The following is a 26,087-nucleotide window of genomic DNA, read 5'->3' as shown; positions in this document are numbered from 1 at the left end:
GGGAATGTCAGTTTTTTGGGGTGGGGCTATATGTCTTAGGCTGGAGCTATCAGTGTTTTAGGGTGGGGGTATCAGTTTTCGGGCGGGGCTATGTGTGTTTTAGGGTGGGGCTATCAGTGTTTTAGGGAGGGGCTATATGTCTTTAAGGGAGGGGCTATACGTGTTTTTGGGTTGAGCTATATGTGTTTGTGGTTGGAGCTATCAGTGTTTATAGGGTGGGGCTATCAGTGTTTTAGGGTGAGGCTATCAATGTTTTAGGGAGGGGCTAAATGTGTTAGGGTGGGGCATCAGTGTTTTAGGGTGAGACTATATCTGTTTTAGGGAGGGGCTATATGTCTTTTAGGGAGGGGCTATATGTGTTTTTGGGTGGAGCTATATGTGTTTGAAGGCAAGGCTATATGTGTTTTAGGGTGGAGCTATCAGTGTTTCAGGGCAAGGCTATATGTGTTTTAGGGTGGGGCTATGAATATTTTAGGGAGGGGCTATCAGTGTTTAGAGAGGGGATATCAGTGTTTTGGGGTGGGGCTATTGGTGTCAGGCTGGATCTATCAGTGTTAGGGCAAAGCTATCAGTGTTTTAGGGCGAGGCAATATGTGTTAGGGAGGGGCTATGAATGTTTTAGGGAGGGGCTATCAATGTTTAGAGAGGGGATATCTGTGTTTTAGAGTGGGGCAATCATAGTTTTTGGGTGGGGCTATATGTTTTATGGGAGGGTCTATCAGTGTTTTAGGGCAAAGCTATCAGTGTTTATGTGGGTTTTTGGGTGGAGCTATCTGTGTTTTAGGGTGCGGCTGTCAGTGTTTTAGGGAGGGGCCATCAATATTTTAGGAATGGGTTAAATGTGTTTTGGGGCGGGGCTATATGTGTTTTAGGCTGGAGCTATCAGTGTGTTAGGGTGGGGCTGTCAAAGTTTATGGGTGGGGCTATATGCGTTTAAGGGAGGGGCTATCAGTGTTTTAGGGCGAGGCTATCAGTGTTTTAGGCAGGGGCTATATGTGTTTTAGGGAGGGGCTATATGGTGGAGCTATCAGTGTTATCAGTGTCTCCACACCACCACCATAAACCTGCATAAAACAGTGTGTCTGTTACAAATGTACATAACAAAGTTTACAATATACATGTTAAACTAACCAGTGATGGTTACACATACCTTTTTTTCTATTCTGAAAATATCAATGTCTTTTTTGTGAATTTTGATGAGCTGTAATGCGTTGCATTATGTGAGAGCTCTGAAATGCTAGTCTTGTTTTCAAAATAAGAGTCCCACATACATTGAAAACATAATTGTTGTAATCTCACTAGGAAACATTGTGGCTGAAAAAAAAAACGCAGCCTGGGCCATACATTTTAATGATCCAGTGTGGTCTTTAACCCCTTTGTGTTGTGTTCTAATTGGCTTGTTTTTTACTGAGATTTTATATTTATGGCATTTACATGAGCACAATGAAACAATAGTGATTGAGCCATTATGCATGATATATATCTTAAAATAGCAGGAATGTCACAGTTGTGTTGTACTTATTCACAATGAAAGTGATGATCCTGAGACGAGCTAAGTCCTCTGCATTCACACATGCTGCAAGCCTTTTTTTTATAAGATTGTTCTGTCATAACTGGAGCAGTTGTTGAGTTTACGTGTAATGTGAACTGTTTTGGACACAGGATGTTGAAAAGGCCAGAGACAACCACTAAGAAGTAAATTCAGCCCAAAGAAGATAAATAGGAAAGGTCAAACAGGCAGACTATTGAAACAAGGCAACAAGACATTGACTTTATAGGACACAGAAATCAATTTGAACGTAAGCTGTGAGTTTCAGTATTCTCTGTCTGCTGTCTTTTTAAGAGTGTGTTCTGCTTTTATTCCCATTGTCAGTGTAAAGGCGAGGCTTTTCTTGTTTGGAAGTCACGATGCGTTACCAATCAAAAGTTTTGTATTTTTGAATGAGTGCTTTGTTTCAGAAAGGACACAATACATTGATTTAAAAAGACGTTTCTAATGTGACCAAGTATTTTTTTCCAAATTAGTGGTAATAATTCATAAATAAACATACAGCATATTACAGTTAATTCATAAGATAGGTGCAAATAGAGAAAGCCATACTGTGAATCGTGTACTTTTTTAAAAACATTTAAAACCATTGCAAATGTCTGAGCAAAATGTGTCTGGCTTTATTAGACATTATAATGGATTCTGCAAAAAAATCTACAAAGAAATGGTAGTATTTTATGTAAAGATAGTTATTCATGTTCAATATAAAATGACTCAACCATTGGGTTCAATATGTCACTCACAAGAGATCAACCAATTGCACACCACAACTATCCAGTCAGTTCCCCTACATTTGTTCTTAAAGTCACCATGAAACTGAAGTTAATATTGTATTTGTTCTCAAGAGTGTAAAGAGTGGTTTGAATGATCAAAAGCAGGGCAGAAACAAGACCCACACTAATAACCCCACCGTCTCCAGAGAGCACGGATAGCTCCGCCCTAAATCACAAATAGCCCCTCCCTAAGGGATGATTTCTCCTTCCTAGATAAAAAATAGCCCCACCCTGAAACACTGATAGCACCTCCCCAAATTACTGATAGCCTCGCCCTAATACACTGACTGCACCTTCTTAAATCGCTGATAGTCCCACTCTACAAGACTGATAGCACCTCCCCAAATCACTGATATCCCCACCCTAAAATACTGACAACACCTCCCCAAACTCCTGATAGCCCCGCCCTAATACACTGATAGCACCTCCCAAAATCACTGATAGCCCCACCCAAATACACTGATTGCACCTCCCCAAATCACTGATGTCCCCACCCTAAATGTATTATAGCCCCTCCCTAAAACACTGATAGCACTTCCTCAAATCACTGATGTCCTCACCCTAAATGTTTCATAGCCCCTCCCTAAAACACTAATAGCACCTCCCCAAATCACTAATATCCCCACCTTAAACATATTTTAGCCCCTCCCTAAAACACTGATAGCGCCTCCACAAATCACTGATAGTCCCACCCTAAATGACCAATAGCATCTCCCCAAATCACTAATATCCTCACCCTAAACATATTTTAACCCCTCCTCAAATCACTGATAGCTCCACCCAAATACACTGATAACACCTCCCCAAATCACTGATGTCCCCACCCTAAAATACTGACAGCACCTCCCCAAACTCCTGATAGCCCCGCCCTAATACACTGATAGCACCTCCCCAAATCACTGATGTCCCCACCCTAAATGTATCATAGCCCCTCCCTAAAACACTAATAGCACCTCCCCAAATCACTGATAGTCCTCACCCTAAATGTATCATAGCCCCTCCCTAAAACACTGATAGCGCCTCCACAAATCACTGATAGTCCTCACCCTAAATGTATCATAGCCCCTCCCTAAAACACTGATAGCGCCTCCACAAATCACTGATAGTCCTACCCTAAATGACCAATAGCATCTCCCCAAATCCCTAATATCCTCACCCTAAACATATTTTAGCCCCTCCTCAAATCACTGATAGCCCCACCCAAATACACTGATAGCACCTCCCCAAATCACTGATATCCCCACCCTAAAATACTGACAGCACCTCCCCAAACTCCTGATAGCCCCTCCCTAATACACTGATAGCACCTCCCAAAATCACTGAAAGCCCCACCCTAATACACTGATAGCACCTCCCCAAATCACTGATGTCCCCACCCTAAATGTATCATAGCCCCTCCCTAAAACACTAATATTCCCACCTCAAACATATTTTAGCCCCTCCTCAAATCACTGATAGCTCCACCCTAAATGACCAATAGCCACGCACAATAATGTGCACAGCCCCTTTTTAAAATACAGATAGCCCCTCCTCAAAACACTGATACCCTCGGCCTAAGTGACTGATAGCCCTGCCTTAAAATACTCATGGCCTCGCCTTAGTTGACTGATAGCCCCACCCTAAAACTCCGATAACCCCTCCTTAAATCACTCATAGCCCCGCCTTAAATTTGGTTTCATGTGAAGTGAAGAACAGTCATTTCAAGGGAGAGAGAAGGCTATAATATTTGACTAAAGATTATGACGGCACATGAAATTTGACAAAATAATGAAGTGCACCGAGACGATGTTTACAACAAGCACTGCTGTAGACATGTACAAATAAGAAGAGCACATGTTGATTTCATGCCCACTTTGATAAACGACACAATGGAGAAGACTAAGGCAGCCTCTGTTTCATGCCGACTCTTAAAGAAAATAATGTTTGACAAGACCTGTCCCGTAAAGTTTCTGCAAACGTCTCGTTTTACTCAAAACTGCCCCACATTATTGGCCGATGAGTGCGCCGGTGTTCTGACCTACGGCAGTGTTTTTACACTGTCACCTCTTGGCCTGAAGCGCTCAATACGTCTTCCTTAGTGATCAGCGCACGTACAACAAGAAAAGCCTTCTGTAAGAGCGGATGATGGCTCTGGAAAGGTAAAAACCTCCCGAAAGCCATTGTCGATGACCCCCATTATCCCGCACATGCACTTTGTGAAGATTTATATAAATATGGAGGCCAGTCCGGGTTATTGCTGTTCGGTGGCAGAGACCGGAGCTGGCGGAGCATTAAAGCAGCAGTGGGCGGACGCCGGCTCTAATTGATGAATGATTTCTGCGCTCATTACTTTCACGCGCACGCCGCTCTTCCTTTATTTCTCACACACCCTGTTTGTAAGCGAGCGGCGGATTGTGCGATATGCTCATTATTTAGCATTGCAGATATACAATAGACTAATGTCAGGCAAGGTCAAGTGTGACAGGCCGGCTCCGCTCTTCTGCATGGTAATTAAGCTGGACCCGAGGGACGGATATGCTTGATTTTACTAGAGGACGAAAGTGCCACTCACCTCTGATTGGAGCTCATATCCATCTCTCTCTCAGGTGTGGCGGACGGGACAGGTGAGCAATTTCAGGGTGATGGACAGCCGTTGGGTCTTTTCAGGTTCTTAGGTGTTGTTGATCAAATCATAAACACACACACGTCACTATTTGCATACTAGCTGTCCTAAATTGTATTTAGAGATGGAGAGTAGTGTGTAGACCCTACTGGAATTTCTCGGTGTATTATTATTATTATCAGGACCGAGCACCGAAACGGTGCATAGACCCTATTGAAATTGCTCAGTTTTATTATTATTATCATGGTTTTTATTATTATTAATATTATTATTATTATTGCTATTATTATTATATTATTGTTGTTATTGTTGTTTTTATTATTATTATTATTATTATTGTTTTTATTATTATTATTATAATTGTTATTATTATTATTGTATTTTTATTTTTATTATTATTATATTATTGTTATTATTATTATTATTGCTATTATTATTAATATATTTTTTATTATCATTATTATTATTATTGTTGTTCTTTTATTATTATTTTATTGTTATAGTTATTATTATTATTATTGTCATTGTTGTTGTTTTTATTATTATTATTATTGTTTTTATTTTATTATTATTGTTATTATAATAATAATTATTATTATAATTGTTATTATTATTAATATATTTTATTATTAATTATCATGTTATCATTATCGTGTTATCATTATTATTATTGTTATATTATTATTATTATTGTTATATGGTATTATTATCAATATATATATATATATATATATATATATATATATATATATATATATATTATTATTATTATTGTTGTTGTTTTAAAGGGAGATGCCTAAAGTGAGATTAATAGTGCCCCAGACACGGAGATTGGCTGAGTATATTTTGCTGTGGTAACTCAACTGTTTAACCCTAAAGAGACTTGTAAAATAAGCCTATTAAAAAAAGTATATATTTTAATATTGTACAAAAATCTAATTTTAAGACCATCAGGCATTGTATGTTGTTAGTAAACTGAAAATTTAAAATAAAATAATAAAAAAATCAGGAAAACAAAATCAAAGCACACTTTTTCAAAAACTCAAATAGCCTGTACTCCATTTTCTGCATATATAAACAAATAAAACTGCCGCTTTTTAATTCAAAATGGCATAAATATGAACATATTAAAAAACATACAGGCTAATGGTGAACACTGTGTGTGTGTATATATACACAAAAGACTTGCGGCCGATCCCAGTTGTAAGAGCAACAAGTAACTTCTAGTTGATCAGTTGGAAAAGTGTCGGAAGGTGGATTTCTCTGCTGGATCATCTGTTGATCTGCATCCCAATCATCACCAATACTGCAGAAGACCTGCTGGAACCAGCATGAGCCAAGATTCACACAGAAATCAGTCAAGTTTGGTGAAGGAAAACTCATGGTTTAGGGTCTACATTCAGTATGGGGGTGTGCGAGAGATCTGCAGAGTGGATGATCAACATCAACAGCCTGAGGGATCAAGACATCTGTGCTGCCCATTACATTACAAACCACAGGAGAGGGACAATTCTCCAGCAGGATAGCGCTCCTTCTCATACTTCAGCCTCCACATCAAAACTCCTGAAAGCAAAGAAGGTCAAGGATTGGCCAGCCCAGTCACTAGAACTAAACATTATTGAGCATGTCTTGGGTAAGATGAAGGAGAAGGCATTGAAGATGAACTCTGGGATCCTGCTGAAGGCTTTCTTCTTCATTCCAGATGACTTTATTAATCAGTGATTTGAGTCATGTCAGAGATGTATGGATGCAGTCCTCCAAGCTCATGATGGAGTCAGACACAATATCAATTCTGTCTCCACTGCAGCAGGACTTTATATTCTATACTGGACATTATTTCTGTTCAGTGATGAGACTTTAGTCTAAGCAGAGTCAGACCGCACTGTCCTCATCAAATCATTAATAATCAAAGCATGATCAGATTTTATATGTGTTCAAATAAGCAAAATCTAGAGGCCTTCACCTTTCATATAAGACACCTCTGATGCCAAATGATCAACTAGAAGTCCAGTTATTACTTGCTGTTCCTAAAACTTGGATAGGCCACAAGACTTTTGTCAGGTAGTGTTTATAATGTGTGTGTTTTATACAAACTGTTATAAGTCTTTACTTTGGAGGTGTTTGTGAAATGTACTTGGCTTTCTCTGCCAGATTTCAATGTGCACACTACAATAATCACAAAAATCTAAATATTATCAGACACAATGCATGGAGACAGTCATAACTAGCTTATGAAACATCATGCGAAATGTGAACATTTACCAAACATATCACAACAATCTCTGTACTCCACAACTCCCATTTTGCATGATTTTCCAGAGCAGTCCGGCTCATATAAGATGCAGTGGCGATTATTATTCCGGTATCGTTCTTTTCCGAGCGCCTGAAGACAAATGCAGCGCTCAGGTCGGCGCTGGCGCAACGTCCGGCTGGCGCTGGCGTTCTGATCCTCTTTAGAATAATTGCATATCAGCGCCTGGCATCTGCGCAATGCTCTCCAAACACACTGTTATGCATGGTAAAGACCCCACCGTTTGCATGAGCCCATTTATTATGACTGATAGCGCTGCCTTCCCTGACATTTTGTAAACTGGAAGCACCTAATCTTGTTTGGGTTTGATGCTTATTAAAATACAGCGGTGCAAATAAAGCCGCGCCACTGGCCGCACTTCCCTCGTCCTGATAGACCCCGCGTGGATTCCTGTTCAAAATAAATACATTTGTCTTGTTTGCGCCTGGCGTCCCTGTCCGTGTCTGAGGTGAGAGGGGTGTCTGCGGCTGCCTGCTCCGATCGCATGATTTATGACGCCTCCAAACACTGCTGGGACTGCAGGAGTTAACTAAGAGCCCTTACAATCCGTCACTAGTGCCCTGCTAAGTGGCCTTCGTAGGCTACACTGCAAGCTTTTCTTACACAGAGTTTTTGGCTTGTTACTAGTCATAATATCTCAAAATTCTTAAATCAAGAAGCATTTTCTGTCAAAATGGAGTTTTCCCTTAAAACAGGTAAAATAATCTGCCAATGGGGTCAGTTAAATAATAATGTTGAAATAAGATTATCTTCCTTACCCCATTGGCTGATTATTTTACTTGTTTTAATGAAAAACTCACTTAGTTTTGACTCATTATTTCTAAAAACAAGACACTATTTTTTGCTTGTCTAGAAAATGCAGTGTAGTCGATCATGTTCAGTCTGAAGGACAATACATTCATTCATTTATTTTCTTGTCAGCATAGTCCTTTTATTAATCCGGGGTCACCACAGCGGAATGAACCGCCAACTTATCCAGCAAGTTTTTACGCAGCGGATGCCCTTCCAGCCGCAACCCATCTCTGGGAAACATCCACACACACACTCATACACTATGGACAATTTAGCCTACCCAATTCACCTGTACCGCATGTGTTTGGACTGTGGGGGAAACCGGAGCACCCGGAGGAAACCCATGCGAACGCAGGGAGAACATGCAAACTCCACACAGAAACGCCAACTGAGCCGAGGTTCGACCCAGCAACCTTCTTGCTGTGAGGCGAACGTGCTACCCACTGCGCCACTGCGTCGCCAAGGACAATACATCGACACTAATTTAGTAAAAAAAAAGTAAGATAATATAGAGTAAAGGTTCTTTTCAATCCCTTGCAAGTGCCCTGTCAGCTAAGAACAGGAAACTGAGGCTACAATTCACACAGACTCACCAAAACTGGACAATAGAAGATTGGAGAAACGTTGCTGCTCTGATGAGTCTCCATTTCTGCTGACACATTCGGATGCTCGGCTCACAATTTGGCCTCAATAACATGAAAGCATGGATCATCCTGCCTTGTATCAGCGGTTCAGGCTGGTGGTGGTGGTGTAATGGTGTTGGGGAGATTTTCTTTGGGTCCATTAGTACCAATTGAGCATCAACGCCACAGCCTACCTGAGTATTGCTGCTGACCATGTCCATCCCTTTATGAGCACAGTGTCTCCATCTTCTGATGGCTACTTCCAGCAGGATAACGCAGCATGTCATAAAGCTCAATCATCTCAGACTGCTGAACATGACGATGAGTTCACTGTACTCAAATGGCCTCCACAGTCACCAGAGCTCAATCCAATAGAGCAGCAGTTTTGGGATGTGGTGGAACGGGAGATTGGCATCATGGATGTGCAGCCGACAAATCTGCAGCAACTGCGTGACGCTATCATGTCAATATGGAGCAAAATCTCAGAGGAATATTTCCAGTAGCTTGTTGAATCTCTGCCACGAAGGATTAAGGCAGTTCTGAAGGTAAAAGGGGTCCAACCTGGTACTAATGACACCTAATAAAGTGGCCAGGGAGTGTATATTCCAAATAACTCCATATAAAAGCCAGAAACTAAGCTTTTTTTTGCACTGCAACTGTAAAAATTATGAATCACACCTCTTCCCAAGAGCAAAAACCACCAGCAATCAAGAATGCATGATTATAGCTGTCATGGATTTGCAATAAAAAATGTGATTATAATGGAAGTCAATAGGGCAAAAACAGTCCCCAACATAACGAAAGGGGAGTCAATTTGCACAGAGTGTATTGTTGAGTTATTTTTTTTTAATTTTCAAAAAATTTTCCCAAAAATGTTTCATAAAAATTTGTGAGTAAAGATCATTTCATATGCTGAAACACAGAGAAAGTTTTGACCAAATTAAGACTCAAAATCACCCCAGAGTGGCTGAAAACACCCCGGACAGCAGCACACAAGGGTTAAAACACTAAGAATGAAAGTAGAATGATGACCTTGAAAAGATCTATTTAAAAAAATGCAGTAAACAGTTGATTATATATCTATTTTATTTTATGCTGATGTAAGGTATATGGGATTTTTATTACAAAGTAAACCGAATCAAACCAAAAACCGTGAATGCATAACCATGATACAAACCCAACTGACAATTCCCGTCCCACCCCTGCACCACTGCTACCACCTCTGTCCATGTTATAGCAGGACATCCATGATGTGGCTGATTTTGGGATGAACACACACACACACACACACACACACACACACAAACACACACAGACATGCACACAGACAGGTAGGAGGAGCCGCAGCCGTGCAGACAGGTGAAGGGGAGTGTTCGGGAAATAATTGAATTCAACAAAGGCTGGCAGATATCTGAATGTGACATTGTGGGAGTCTGATCCTGTATCGACAGCTAAAACAACAGTCATTATCTGTTAATTACATTAACATTTTATCAGCGCTGCGGCGCGGGGTGGGCTGTGAGGCGTCCGTCAGCGGCACTCAGGGACACTCAGGGCTCTGTAAGGGCCGGGACGGCGCGACTTTTGTCCCACAGGCCAACAACAAGACAAATGAGTGCAATACTGCATTGTTCTGGTGCTGTGGAGAGAGTTTCCTATAGTCAGTATGTTTATATGAGAGTCATTTTCATGGAAAGTCAACCTTGCCATGAAAAACCAAAATAGAGAAACTCTCTTTCTTTACAGTACTGTAAACACACTCAAAATGTCCCTCTCAGTGTTTCAAACTATTATTTCTGATTTACTGAACACAAGTGAGAGGGGTCTGGATGCAGACCGGGTGCAGTGCAATCTGAGCTGCGTCCAATGCTTTTTAATGGGCTCACCTAACCCCACCCCTCACAGTGACATCACTCGCTCCATTTGAGTGCATTGTGTCTGGCATCGCTGATGAAGTATTTTTGTATACCGTAAACTTGCAGATGTTTTTGGTCGCATGCATAACTCATGTTTAGTTCCCTCAATTAAAGGTTCAAGAAACCCTGGAGGACTTTTTTTGAGATTTTAACAGATTTGTGTGTGTGTTGAGCATCAGCTAAGACAATGTTAGCACCTGACAGCTACCCCTACACCTCGTTTTGCGCGTACACGCCGAGGTGTAAAGCCTGGTTTATACTTCTGCGTCAAGTGACCGGCGTAACCCATGGCGGATGCAACGCGCGCAGCTGTGCATTTATACCTCTGTGCGCTGTCTCTGATGGTCTGCATTAACACTTCTGAAACGCTAGTGGGCAGTGAGGTGTAAATGTTCCTCTGTGTCGAGTTTCTTCGCTGCTGTTTTGTTTTCCTGAACACTTCCGGGATGTACAAGTGGCTCAAACTCGCTCATTTTGAGGCAGGAAACGGCGGATGTGCAACAACTTTAACTATGAGGTAAACACAAAACAAAACTTTCCATCCGGAGCTCCTTCACGGGACTCCACACTTGTAAACAATTGCTCCACTGGGGTCGTGCCGCTCGCGCGGCTCTCGGTCCCGCCCAGACTCGTCAGCGCTACCAAGCCCACCAATCACAGAGCTTGCGCTACGCGTCGTTGCGACGTGTAGTTACATTTTTTGAGAGGTGCACGTCAGTAAGGGTCACGGCGAAGTGCTATGCGTCAGCGCGGTAGCATACGCCGGCGTTTGACGCAGAAGTATAAATCAGCCTTAAGGGTGTCCCAATTCTCTTTAGCTTGAAGGCGTAGGGCTAAGGGGAAGGGGTGAATAGCCCTTTGAACGAAGATTTTTCAGGACCACACTTGAAACCAAGGGGTAAGAAAATTTCCCAGAATACACCTGCAACAACAGCAGTATTGCCGAACCCGGAAGTCAGGAGATCCACAAATTAGTATTTTTGTCATTATTTCGAATTTTGACTACAAACAAACACATTTTAATATATTCATAACCACATTCATGTTTTACCGTCATGCTTCAAATTTTAATATGATATTTTAATATCCTAAATGATGTTTCACAAAGTTTAGGAATTGTTCACAGTATTTTCTATAATGTTTGTTCTTCTGGAGAAAGTCTTATTTGTTTTATTTGGGCTAGAATAAAAGCAGTTTTTAATAGTTTTAAAGCCATTTTTAAGCAATTTTCAATATTGTTGCAACCCGGGCTCATTGTGGAAACGTAGCCCCGCAGAAGTTTCTGCAGACCGCGAGATACGTCCCGGGAGGTACGTATTCGAGCATTTTTTGTTTTCGCGGATCCGCGAGAGGCCGCTGTGCGCGCTTTTTCGCGTCTCGGGCGCCTCTCGGGAGCACGCGCTGTTCGCGCCCGCGCTGTTCACGCGGGAAAAGCCGCCGGATCGGCCGACCCAGCCGCCCCTCCTCTTTCTTGAGCGAAGGTTTGCAAAAGCTGTCCAGAAAAACAAAAAAAAAAGCAAAAGCCCTCGTCTTCGATTTCGACCGCGTTTTCGGATCCCGCCGCGTTCTCGCCCTTATTTTTCGGATTCCGTTTTTCATCTTACCTGATTTCTGGAACCGCTGTTCCCCGGACTCGATCCCGGTCGTCGTCCCCGCGGCCGGTTCCTCCTCCTCCTCCGGGGCCTCTGCTCCGCCGACGCAACGCTGTGAGCTAAGCGGACAAACTGGTTGCATCGGGAAAGCCCTATACTCGGAGGCGAGCCGTCGGCCGGCGAGCGCGAAGAGGATGAGCGGAGTGGCGCCACACCTCCCCGCAGCGTTCGTTTGAAAAAAACTAAACATGGGATGTACGTACGTACCTCCGGCTACGTAAATTGCGGTCTCCAGAAACGTCCGCGGGGCTACGTTTCCAGAATGAGCTTGGGTTGATATTATTGGCCCTTTCAGCAATATTAGTGTTGGGTTGCCTGCAGAACAAACCACTGTTATACAATGACTTGCCTAATTACCCTAACTTTACCCTAATTACCCTAGTGAAGCCTTTACATGTCACTTTAAGCTGAACACTAGTGTCTTGAAGAATATCTAGTCTAATATTATATGCTGTCATCATGGCAAAAAAAAGTCATCAGATATTAGAGATGAGTTATTAAAACTATTAGGAAAAATTAGGAAAAAATGCATAGGTGGCAAATAATTCAGACTCCAGGATTGATTTATTGAGCATCAGAATATGTCTAGTTGATATCTGAATGAATTGGTCTGCAGGTAGTCCTAAAAGAGTGATGATAAATGAAAAGCCATGGGTTTGGTCTGGATGGGACGGCCGATGTCTGGGCTAGATCCTCTTGTGTTTCGGATCCCTCAATTGCATTATGAGGGCCTGAATAACCTCAAAGCCCACCTCCGTCACAGGGCTGCTTATTGATTGCAACCTGCCGCCATAACTTAATATTTTACCTGCTTATTTCCCTGATGGAGGCGGCGTCCTGTCACTCCGGCCCGGCCCGGATCAATGGGAACATTGTCCCAGTAGGGGAAGGTCCCGGACGGGGTCACGGCTGAATGACAGGGCTCCAGTCTTCTGGCAGCGGGACGAGCTGGCGACAGTCAATGAGCCAAAACCACAGAGAGATCCATATGCAGGACACAGCACTGGACAACACCCAATCAGCAGGTTTATTGTGGGACACTGGGTCTATCGAATTCCTAGAACTAGAATTTGAGGATATCTTGTCTTGTTATGTATGTATTTGTAAAGATAATTCCCTGCTATGCTTTGATGCTGGTGTGCTGCTTATTTCAGCAGGGAATTCAGGAAAACATTGGTTAAAATGACATGAGGTGCTGCATTCCTGTGAAGGATCCCTGTGAATGTGGACACTGGATAGGGAGAGATCGAACAAGAGCCCTACATAGGGATGTTGATAAAAAAGAGGTTGAGTGAAGCAGAGAGGGTTTACTTAAACACACACTGCCTCCACACACACACACACACACACACACACACACAAAATGCTAAGGACCAATGCTGACATAGAAAGAGTGCGAAAGAAAGAGATATCAAGTGTAGTAATCAAAATGAAAAATGGGTCCTGGGCCACTTTAAGCAAGAGCTAATTTATCACCAGAAAGTACGGATAAGTAGCCGAGTTGTTGCCGTTCAGTAAGTACCCGTTCTGCACCAAATTATTCCACCCCTGCTCGCATGCACCCATAAATCATACACTTCCACACATCTTTTCCCATTAGCGGCTACGCTAGGCATGGGTGCGTGCTCAGCTACCAAACGCAGGCTAATAGACTATAACTTTTAATTTTAGGAATGCCCTGAATGGCCCGTAGCCGTCCCGCGCCGTTCATTTGCCCCCGGCTGTATTAACGGTGGGCTGTTTTCCTCTGGACGGCGGGGTCCGGCTCTTGGGTTGCTGTATTCCTGGGTGGTTTTGGGAGGCTGGAGATAGAGCGGGCGTTTGTCATTGGCGACTGCAGGGTCACTGGCTGCGGCGTAACACTGAGTTTTCCCAACACAAGCAGAGCTGATTAAAACAGCGACTCGGAGGACTCTTAAGCCTGCGCTTCACTACAGAACAATGGCTCCATATTAAGTCAAATCCACAGATCTTGCTTCCCTCATCACGGTTTCCTTTTGTTTTGTTTTACATGTGCCATTAATATCTGTGAAAGTCACCTGCTATTAGCATCACATTGTCTGACAGTAAACAGCATGAAAGGATCATTTGGATTGGTTAGATGACTATACTCCGCTCTGATTGGTCAAATGGCTATTCTCCTCAATTAATGGTCAGCTGGCCATACCATGCTCTGACTGGTTAGATGGCTATACTCTGCTCTTATTGGTTAGACGGCTGTACTCTCCTCTGATTGGTCAGATGGCTATAATCTGCTCTTATTGGTCAGATGGCCATACTTCACTCTTAATTGTGAGCGGGCCATTCGCTGATCTTATCGGTCATATGGTCATACTCCTCTCTGATTGGTCAGATGGTCATACTCCACTCTGAATGGTCAGATGGTCATACTCCACTCTGATTGGTAGATGGTCATACTCCACTCTGATTGGTCAGATGGTCATACTCCACTCTGATTGGTCAGATGGCTATGCTCCACTCTGATTGGTCAGATGGCCATACTCCACTCTGATTGGTCAGATGGCCATACTTTACTCTGATTGGTCAGATGGCCATGCTCCACTCTGATTGGTCGGATGGCCATACTTTACTCTGATTAGTCAGATGGCCATGCTCCACTCTGATTGGTCGGATGGCCATACTTTACTCTGATTAGTCAGATGGCCATGCTCCACTCTGATTGGTCGGATGGCCATACTTTACTCTGATTGGTCGGATGGCCATACTTTACTATGATTAGTCAGATGGCCATGCTCCACTCTGATTGGTCGGATGGCCATACTTTACTCTGATTAGTCAGATGGCGATGCTCCACTCTGATTGGTCGGATGGCCATACTTTACTATGATTAGTCAGATGGCCATGCTCCACTCTGATTGGTCAGATGACCAGACTGTACTCTGATTAGTCAGAGTACAGATGGCTCTGCTCTTGGTCAGATGGTCATACTCTCCTCTGATTGATCAGATGGCAATAATTCACCCTTAATGCTCTGATTGGTCAAATAGTTATACTCTGATTAATCAGAGGGTGAGCTGGTGGCGCAGTGGGTAGCTCTGTCATCTCACAGCCAGAAGGTCACTGGTTTGAGCCTCGGCTGGGTCAGTTGGCGTTGAATTGTAATTAAAGTTACAGATGGTACAATATATGATGCCTGAATGTTTTTTTCAAATCCTCATACAGTCACAGGCCTCTAAAACCCATACAGAGGATAAATATAATACTAACTCAACATTGAAACACTAAAAAAAAAAATGAATTGGATTTATACATTTATTTTAAGGTAAGTAGTTGCAAACGACTTATATGGGCTGAATTTAATCAAACAAATTAAGTTGAAGATAACTAATTTGTTTGGTTTGACTTGTGAATGATCACGTTGCGATACTGACGCTTGTGCAGCCCGACTCAGTATATTTCCTGTCTACGAGCACTTCTGAGTGAAAAAGCAACGCTACTGAAACAATGGCAACCAAAATAAATGGATTAAAGCGACTCTGGAAGTCCCTTGCAAGACGAGTACAGTATCTTGCGCTGCGCACAGTCAAATGCTAAAGGGAGCAGACGCATGATGGATGGAGTCTTTGACTTCCAGTAGAAGTGGCATGATGGCGTGCCGTCGCTGCCGCTTGCATTGTGACCAAATGCTGTTATGTAGCTGTTTCATTGTGGTGACAGCATGAGCAATGCTTGGTTTTGTTCTTCCTACTCTTGCTATCCATCATTTGTGGAGTGCTGGGACGTTTTCCTGCAACACACACACACACATATGCACGCGCACACCTTCATCAGAGCACTGTTGAGAGGTCTTGTCATTACTGCTGCTTCATCTGCACGCGCACCATTAAATTAATCTCCTTGTTTGTCTCGTATTGCACAATCCATCCCTATGCATCTGATTTTATGAGCCATCTGGGTGGAGGAACGGCAGAGTGAATGCATGAGCAGATCCTCACAAAATGCAAAGGCTTTTTTTTTTTTTGCATGTGGCCGTCGCACTGTAAGCATCAACATGTTGATAACACTGAGGATACCATTAATGACCATCAAATATTAAAGTGCAGCTGCTATTTTAAAGCTCATTTAGTTTTTTGGTCTCTCAAAATGTAGGTCAAAAATTTAATTGAATGAATTGCAGCATCAGCTCCTGTCTTTACAAGAACATACTCCACTCTGATTGGTCAGCAGTGGTGGAAATGCTTAATACTTAAATAAAAGTACCATCACTTTTCCTTAAAATGTAAAAAAATAATATGATATAAAACATGGACAAAATAGAAAACAAATCACAAAAACGGGTCACCGGAAGCTTATCAGTATTGAAAAAAAATACTAGCTCGGCATATATCCTATAACACTGTTGAGAACCGGGATAGGATGCAGCGGGTTTTGGGCTGCCACTGCGATCGGGTACTGTATCAAAGTTGGCAACCCGGGGGTGTTTACAGACTATACCAAAGAGGGGGGGGTGGGTGTTATAATCTTCTAAGCGTAAGGGCTTATTATGCGGTTCTGTCACCATCTTGTGGATAGAAAACATCAACCGTCTTTGGTTGGTCTACTACAGGGGTTCCCAAACTTTTCAGCCCGCGACCCCCAAAATAACAATGCTAGTGAGTCGCGACCCCCAATATCCTCTGAGGTGGTTATAAATACAGAAACCTTGCATGCAATGACGCAGACACACCAATTAAATTTGTGTCAGTGCTTTAAATGTGCCAGAAAGTATAACCTGATGTTATAAAATCAAAATGCATCTGACGCTATTGCTGCCTTTAATATAATGTAATTACCCCAGGGGTCGCAATCCAATAGAACTAGTAACTATAAGCTACTATAGTAACTATATAGTAACTATAAACGACTATTTTTATTTTCAGTATGGTTATGGATAAAATATGTTAATTCTTATGGTTTAATAAAAATAAATAGATTTTTGGAAATCACCAGGCGACCCCCCCTTCATTGCCCCGCGACCCCTCGGGGGGTCCCGACCCCCACTTTGAGAACCACTGGTCTACTACACTATGGCAGGTTAATGGCCGACGACGAAATATTTTAAAATAGGCACTATCCTTACAAACAAACTGCATAGTTGCAATCTAAACAACTACATTCTCCACTAAAAAAGCCTCAAAAACATTTTGTTGTCTAACAGCTGTAATATTTGTCAAACTGTAGTGTCTCTCCGCTTGTTGCTGGCTGTATGTGGGCGGAGTAATACACTAGGTGAAGGGTGAAGAGGCCTTTGTGTGATGTTACTGGCAAAATATCGCACGGCTATCAGCCAATCAGATTCAAGAACCAGACAGAACTGTTGTATAAATATATATAAAGCGCGCTTATGAGCGCCCCTTTCAAGAGAAGTGCTAAAAAATTCATAACAATTATTTTGACCTCATAGCAATCATGTTTATGACAGATTTATGACAATTTAAGCTAATTCTGACAAAGACGTTATAATGTATTTGTCAAGTTTTTCATACCAAAGTACGGAACCCCAGAAGGGATGTAGTGGAGGAGAAAAAAAATGGCTGGGTGAAAAAAAAAATAGGTTTTAAAAAAATAAAAAAAAAATAAAAAAAAATAAGTTTTTGCGTTCCCTCGCAAAAATGTTTTGCGTTTCCTCGCAAAACTGTTTCTCCACACACACTTCCTGTACACTTCACTCATGTAAAACCTCCCGTTTTTGCCGAAATTCTCCCGTATTTTAGCATTCTATCCTACTTTCTTTACATTAAATCTGTGCGTCGATCGTCGCCTTTCATATGCAACCTATGAAAATGCATGTATAAGTGCTGACTGACAGACGCGCTCCGTACAATAAACCGTTCCCAGATCAGTGTCTGTACCCGCCACTTACAGAGGAGCACAGAGGAGCAGGTGTATGTTTAAACAGACAGGTACACTGAAAAATATGTAAACATCTCCGTCCTGCATGTTTTATTTTAAACAGCTTATTTTCTCTTTAATGAGCACAAACAGTTTCTAAAGTAATGGACTGCTTTCATTATTGATCTGTGCATTCTTACAGAGACACCTCTGTTATCAAACTAAACAAAACATAAGATTCATTTGCTGCTCACTTGTTTGATAACAGAAGTGTCCCTTTAAATGGCGCGTACAGACGCTGATCTGGGAACGGTTTATTGTACGGAGCGCGTCTGTCAGTCAGCACTTATACATGCATTCACTGGTTCAGAGGTTGCAAATGAAAAGCGACGATCGACGCACAGATTTAATGTAAAGAAAGTGGGATAGAATGGTAAAATACGGGAGAATTTCGGCAAAAACGGGAGGTTTTACATGAGTGAAGTGAACAGGAAGTGTGTGTGGAGAAACAGTTTTGCAAGAGAATGCTAAACATTTTTGCGAGGGAACGCAAAACTTTGCGAGAGAACGCAAAAACTTAGAAATATATATTTTCCTCCCACCCATTTTTTTCTTTCACCCATTTTTTTTTTCACCCAGCCAATTTTTTTCCTCCTCCACTACGTCTCTTCCGGGGTTCTGTACCAAAGACATCTCAAACAATATCATCGTGCATTTAACATGACAGCCAACTGAGCCAGTTGTCATAAGCACACGTCATTATAAAAGCCTTAAGAGCGCCCCCTTCAAGTAAAGTGCTCAAAAGATTAGTCATGACACAATTATTATGACCTCATGACAGTCATGATTATGACAGATTTATGTAGGGATGCACAATATATCGGCGGCCATATCATTATCGGCCGATAAATGCTATTTTTAAGATTATCATTATCGATCCGATGTCTAAATTAGGCCGATGTCTTTAAGCTAATAAATGACGTAGCTGTACAAAACTGCCTGCCTCGCTCACGCATGAGCGGAACATGGTCAGACTGGTCCAGTGCACTATAATGGATCTCTCCTCACTTTGCTTATTCCTTCAAAGTCCGCCTTTTCTTCTTGTGGTATTGCTGTGCGTTAATAACTCAGTAAGTAACCATGTTCCTCATCATTGTATATGTGTTTGATTGAGTTGTGTATTTTGCTTTAAATCACCTCGGGGAAAAAATATTACATGTGTAAACAAAACAGCAGCGATGCACACATGCTAAACAACTCGTTGGGTTGTTTGTAATCTAATATGATTATTTGTTAGTATCAACAAGAATGTGCGTGAAAAATTATTCATGACATGCATTGTGACCTCATGGCAGTCATGTTTATGACAGATTTATGTACCTTGGTAATGTCAAGCTGTCATAACAAAGACCTCTCAAACAATGTCACCTCTACAAATGACAGAACTGAGCCAATAATAAGCATGTGTTGTGTCCTGATTATGAAGGTGTCGTGACACTCTTATGAACGCCCCCTTCAAGTAAAGTGCTACCCAATAATGCTCTTACTTTTATTCAGCTCTTTGTTGTTGGGTGACACACTCGGTTACGCTTTGAAACACTCTGATCTGGAGTCTGTAAGATGTGCTGATGCATCTACAAAGCTGTCAGACGCTGATCAATGACAGTAAATCACAGCCGCTCTTTATGTGACAGCAGAAAGCCGTGCATTAATGTGTGTGCCGCTGTATGAAATAACATCTCACACACCTGCTCGCTCTCATTCTCGCTGATCCGGGTGTGTTTCAGTGGGGTTTTTCTGTACTATGGTATTCTTCTGATGACAGACGTGTTAAAGGGATACAGCAGCTCACCCAAAAACACAAATAAATGCTTGATCAGGGTAGGGCGGCACGGTGGCTCAGTGGTTAGCACTCTGGCCTCACAGCAGGAAGGTCGCTGGTTCGAGTCCCGGCTGGGTCAGTGTGCATTTCTGTGTGGAGTTTGCATGTTCTCTCCCGTGTTGGCGTGGGTTTCCTCCGGGTGCTCCGGTTTCCCCCACAGTCCAAACACATGCGCTATAGGGGAACTGATCAACTAAACTGGCCATAGTGTGAACGAGTGTGTTTCCTAGTGATGGGTTGCAGTTGGAAGGGCATCCAGGGCGTAAAACATATACTGGATAAGTTGGCGGTTCATTCCACTGTGGCGGCCCCTGATTAATATGGGACTAAGCCGAAATGAATCAATTGTCTATAAAGAAACTAATCAATTTTAGGGAAGCCGGTTTAATACTAATAAGTAACCAAACTATCAACCAAGTTAATGATGTTGTTTTTGGTTAGCCTTGAAAGCAAACAAATCCAGTTTTGTCTTCATATTGAAATCCATTTAGCTCAATCTTGAGCGTGACGAATAACCCATTGCGATGATTGTTTATGATGACATCATCAGCGCCCTCTGGTGACATCATCAGCAGGCGATCTTGCCGCATGATGGGGTTTAATAGTGCTGTATGAGAATGGATGGAGCCGCTTAGTTTAAAATGCTAAGTGTGGCCATTATCTGGCCTGAGATTCCAGCGCATCCATCACGCTATGCTAATACGGCTCGCTGCTTAAGATATTCCAATATAAGCCACCCTGGAGATGTAGTGAAATTAACACTGATAGAGAGGGGCGACACCGACACACACGGGTCACCAGATAGAAGGAGACAGAGACACAGCGCAGACGTGATTAGCCCCAAACACGTACACACACACACACACACACTGATAGAGAAAACAACAGTGTCAGTGCAGAAAAACTGAGCCGTGAATATTCCTATAACCATAAAATTGCTGCTTTACCAGAACAGATACAGGGAGAACGCGGATGAGGACTCTGAAATAACATGTGTTTTAGTACACAGAACAATTATTCGCCATGGCACATTTAAAAAAAATCATAATACAAATAATAATCTGTGAATAATTAATGGCATTTTTCTGGGGTGACCAATTTAATGTGCCGTTGTGGGAAAACTTTTATTTAAAATTGATGACACGATTATTATGCCCTCACCCCATTCATGTTTATGACGGATTTATGACGAGTCTAGGTAACGTCGAGCTGTCATGACAAAGACAGGTTGTGGTGTATTTGTTTCAAGAGTTTGCATGCACTCAGCTGATGACTGATTATAAAGCTTGTTTGGCATGCTGTCCCGGGAGAGAGCCCTGAGCTCAGAAGATCCTTGAGCCTGTGGCTCCCTCCTGTTTGCAAGGCGAGAGGGGGGTTTGAGCTCTGGTAGATCTCGAACTCCCATGCTGTAGTAGCTAATGAACAAAGGGATTGATATGAAGAGAAAACTACTAGTAGCCAGGGGTGTAGTGGACATTTTAAAATTGTGTGTTTGTGGGCGGGGGTGGGGGGGGTGGAGTTTATAAATAGTCTGTCTCTAAAAGTGAGGGGGACATTTCACACACCCTCTCAGTTGCTACGCCCCTGCTAGTAGCATGTCTGTGGTGCCAATTTGGATTAGTCAATTAACTCAAGTTGCATGTTTTTGGATGATGGGAGGAAACGAAGGAACTCGAGGGAGACTCGCATGAGGACGGAGAGAACATGTAAACTCAGGGTTTTTGCACACTGAATCTCACCTCCATTGGAAAGAACAAGCTTGCGATCACAACAATGTGAACGGCCCCTAACATTGCACATCATACCTTTGTTACAACACAACCATAAGCATGTGGTGAGTTCAGTCGTACAAAAATGAGGATTTTGAAAAGAAGGCGTGGCCCCAAACCCCACCCCTAAACCCAAGGGGAGAAGAGCAATCACTAAACTGTACAAAAGAGGCTGCATAAATTAATATGAATTAGCCACTAAATCTAAAAGTAACGAATTGCCATGAGAAAGTCAAATAATAAACCAGTGCTCATTACCAACAACTTTACCCAAACACTAATACATAGGTGTTCATTCATTCATTTATTCAATTTCTTTTCGGCTTAGTCCCTTTATTAATTTGGGGTCACCACAGCGGAATGAACCGCCAACTTATCCAGCCCATTTTTATTCAGCGGATGCCCTTCCACTTGCAACGTCCACACATACTTATTCACACACACTCATACACTATGGACAATTTAGCCTACCCAATTCACCTGCACCGCATGTCTTTGTACTGGGGGAAACCAGAGCAAACGCAGGGAGAGCATGCAAACTCCACACAGAAACGCCAACTGAGCCGAGGCTCGAACCAGCGACCTTCTTGCTGTGAGGTGACAACACTACCTACTGCGCCACTGCATCGCCCAGAAGGTGTTCAGTGTTCTTGTTTATCAGGGGTCACCACAGTGGAATGAACCGCCAACTATTCCAGCATATGTCTTACGCAGAAGATGCCCTTTCAGCAGCAACCCAGTACAGGGAAACACACACACACTCATACACTACGGCCAGTGTAGTTGATCAGTTCCCCTATAGCGCATGTGTTTGGACTGTGGGGGAAACCGAAGCACCCGGAGGAAACCCACGCCAACACGGGGAGAACATGCAAACTCCACACAGAAACGCCAAATGGGCCCAGCCGGGACTCGAAGCAGAGACCTTTTTTCTGTAAGGCGATCGTGCTGCCCACTGCGCCACCGCGGCGCCCTTTATAGACAATTAAAATATTAATTGAATCAATTAATATGGAAAACATTTATAGATACACTTCTTCTTCAATCTACTTAATTCTTCTGAATCAACAATTCTTGAGTTTTTTGGAGACGACCTAATTGTTTTATTAAGTTACTTACATTTGTAAAAACTTAATCGATTGGTTTTGGGACAACGTGATGGAATAGTGTGAAAGCCAGCCTTTTGAACAGTGTAATTAAAACACTTTAAAGATGCTGAATGTAAGTTTGACACCCAGTGGTTGAACTAGGTATTGCACGCCTGGTTCAAAACAAACGCAAGCACAGGTTGCTAGATTGACGACACCAACAGGAGTCAACAACTTTACCCACAGAAAAATAAACATATGCTAATATATAGAAGGTGTTCAGTGTTCTAGTTTATGAGGGGGTCCCCACGGCGGAATGAACCGCTAATTATTCCAGCGTATGTCTTACGCAGCAGATGCCCTTTCAGTAGCAACCCAGTACTGGGAAACACCCATACACACTCACCGGAGCACCCAGAGGAATACCACGGCAACTAGGGGAGAACATGCAAACTCCACACAGAAACACCAACTGGCCCAGCCGAGACTCGAACCAGGGACCTTCTTGCTGTGAGGCCACAGTGCTAACCACTGAGCCACCATGCAACCTTAAGACAAGTTTTTGAAAACAATTAATGTAGGCTGAAGTTGAACATTACTAAATTGAATTTTTTTAAATTCAGCTCATATAAATTGTTTGCAACAACTTGCCTTAAAAGGAGAACTTCTTTTTTTTTTCCAGTGTAGATGAAGACACTGATCATCTCTTTCTCTGATTCGCCACTGGCCTCGACTCCCCTCTGCCGAGCATTATTATCATTATATTAATGCGACATTAATTGCTTTTACTTTTTCACTCCATTAAGCGTGCTCTGTCTCTTCGGGAGGAAGGCCAGATGGTTTATCACTCGCCGATGTTGCTGGTGCCATTAATGCTGAAGGCGCTGGCCTATAAAACCATCGTGCCAAAGTGTTGGAAACGTTCACTAGGCTAATTGAAAGCTGAACGTGAGGATAAAGAGTCCAGCTGGAAAAAAAAGAGTTGGATTATTGAAGAGGAGGTCAGATCCGTGTTCATACACCTGAACGATATTACAGGAGGAGTAATTCACAAAACAACCAGCTTTCTGTTAATTATTCAACGACTTGGATCTTCCAAACCAAACATTTTCAGTAGGGATGTGACAAGATCTCGTGAGATTAAAACGCGATGAGATTTCTCGTTGAGGTGAAAAGTTGTCTCGTGAGTTGTGATGTTATGATTGAGCGTGATATTAGCACTGACGATTGGAGGCATGATTGGATTTAAACTGGAAATCAAGTGCTTTGCACACACCTGGCAACCCAATCCAGGTTGACCTCAGAGTAGGGATGCAACGATTATAGATTTTGGTTGTGCGATTATAGTCTGAGGAATAATTACGGTTATCACGATTATTATGCATTTATTAATTTCAAAACACTGCTAGTTTAGAAAAATCACATGAAAACTCCTTATATTTTATAGTGTTGTTTATTGCTGGTCAGTAACCAAATAAAACAACACAAAACAATAATAAAAAAACAAACAATAGTCCAATTCTCTTTGGACTTAAAAATAAGTGGAAAACGTTTTGACGTTTAAACATAAGTAATAATTTTACACTGAAAAAAAATTAAATAAATAAATAAATTTTAAATAAACAAAAATGTATTAATTAATTTTACATAAATAAAATAAAATTAATTACAATAAATTAAATTGAAATAAATGTATATAAATTAAAAAAAATGAAAATAAATTAAATGTAAATGAATTACAAATAAATGAAAATATATATATAAATAAAATAAAAAGAAATTAATTAAAAATAAATTAATAACTAAGTTTAAAATATTTTTTTAAATAAATTCAAATAATAAATAAATAAAATTTAAATAAATATAGAAATTAAATATCAATCAATAAACGAATAAGTAGTATTTGTCTCATGTAAATCTAAGTTACATAATAGCTAAGTATTTCCCTTTAACAGTGAAGAAATGTATTCAAATGCTGCTGAACCATTTGATCACCTATATAACAGAAATGTTTGGTATTTTCCGTTTTGTATTTTTCATTTTTAAAACAGAACATTACCTGTCTAACAGCAATACTTCAGCCATGAAGTCGTTCTTCCTCCAGCAAAAGTAACTCCAATATTGGAGTTAAACAGAGCATGTGCAGCGCGAGGATAAAGAACGAGCCTCCTCCATTCAGCCTCTTTACTTTCTCTTTTACTCCTTTACTTTGGTGGAGTGAGGAAACGGTGGAAACTCACTCCACTGAACACATCCATCAGCCCACATATTTAATCTCCTTTGTTAAACACAAAGATTTGCTTCAAAACTATTTCTAAATTCAGCTCTAATCTCCAGCAGAGGAATAAATGAACAATAATAATGAAGTGTGGTCAGAAAACTGAGTTATATCCAAACACACGTCCTGTTCTTATCCACATATGCTGATGCAGACGCCTCCAAAACCCCACAGCTGGACACATCTACACTCGTGTTTATTATAAATCTGCAGATAATCAATAATATTGATCATAATAATCACATTATACTGATGCAGATGCTCATCAATAAACTGAAGAAGCCCCCCGAGATGATGAAGGCATGGAGGCAGTGCTGTTTATACTGATGGAGAAAATCATCATGTCTGGATCATTTTAATCCTTTAATTCTTTCATCTGTAAACATATGTGTGTGTTGCTGATCATCCTGTGTGTGTTCAGCAGTGTGTGAGTGTTTGGACCTGCATAGGTGCATAACTAACACACTCTGCTGGACTTTAGAGCAGCTTTCAGTTGGTCAATGGCGCCGTCTATTTCAGCTCAGAATAGCAACGCTCCAACAATGCACCTCCTTTATAGACCAGCACACCCATGACTCCACACAGTGGCACAAATGAATTTACTATTTAAACAATGTTGTGCAAAACGTAAAAATTACAGCTGCGCTGGTCTGAAAATAGCAACAAATCACGCCAAACACGCCTTATTGCCCCGGGTGTATGATCGGACCGCATATCTCTGTAAAATCATTGTGCATTTCTGAGTAGTTAAAGCTCTTCTCTCCATACGCACTGCACACTTTACATAATCTCCATCTTAAAAGGACTCAATAAAGAAAACAATGTGTACTTGTGAACCTTAAATACCTCTTTTGCACAATAACATGCTCAATATTGTCTCATAGGTGATTTAAAATCAGGTGATGTGCATAGTTAAGCATTTATAATATATCTATGTTAGCTATATCTTATAATCAGTATGCTAGCTATATAGGTTTATTACAGCTCTTACATCCAGGGTTGTGTTTAAATAAATGATTA

The 26,087-nt window shown here is 41.6% G+C and overlaps 1 protein-coding gene and 1 long non-coding RNA gene across 3 annotated transcripts in view; one reads left to right on the top strand and one right to left on the bottom strand.

Moving 5' to 3' along the window:
* Positions 1-26,087, bottom strand: part of esrrb (estrogen-related receptor beta) — a 158,244-nt gene that overhangs the window by 4,401 nt on the left and 127,756 nt on the right. The window contains exon 8 of one of the 2 annotated variants that reach the window (XR_015512514.1): positions 15,475-15,966. The exons of the other annotated variant lie outside the window; for it this stretch is intronic. The gene's annotated coding sequence lies outside the window, so the exon portion shown is untranslated. Of the gene's footprint in view, positions 1-15,474; positions 15,967-26,087 lie in introns of those variants that run through there. 2 annotated transcript variants of the gene reach the window in all.
* Positions 9,915-16,766, top strand: LOC147840084 (uncharacterized). The gene is made up of 3 exons (XR_015513962.1): positions 9,915-11,709; positions 11,919-14,789; positions 14,959-16,766. It is a non-coding gene; the product is annotated as an uncharacterized LOC147840084 (long non-coding RNA).

This window comes from Danio rerio, chromosome 17 (genome assembly GCF_052040795.2).
Source record: "Danio rerio strain M-AB ecotype USA chromosome 17, GRCz13ab, whole genome shotgun sequence".
NCBI classification, from domain to species: domain Eukaryota; kingdom Metazoa; phylum Chordata; class Actinopteri; order Cypriniformes; family Danionidae; genus Danio; species Danio rerio.
Note: the sequence above shows the minus strand (reverse complement) of the source record. Positions and strands in the feature narration are given on the sequence as shown.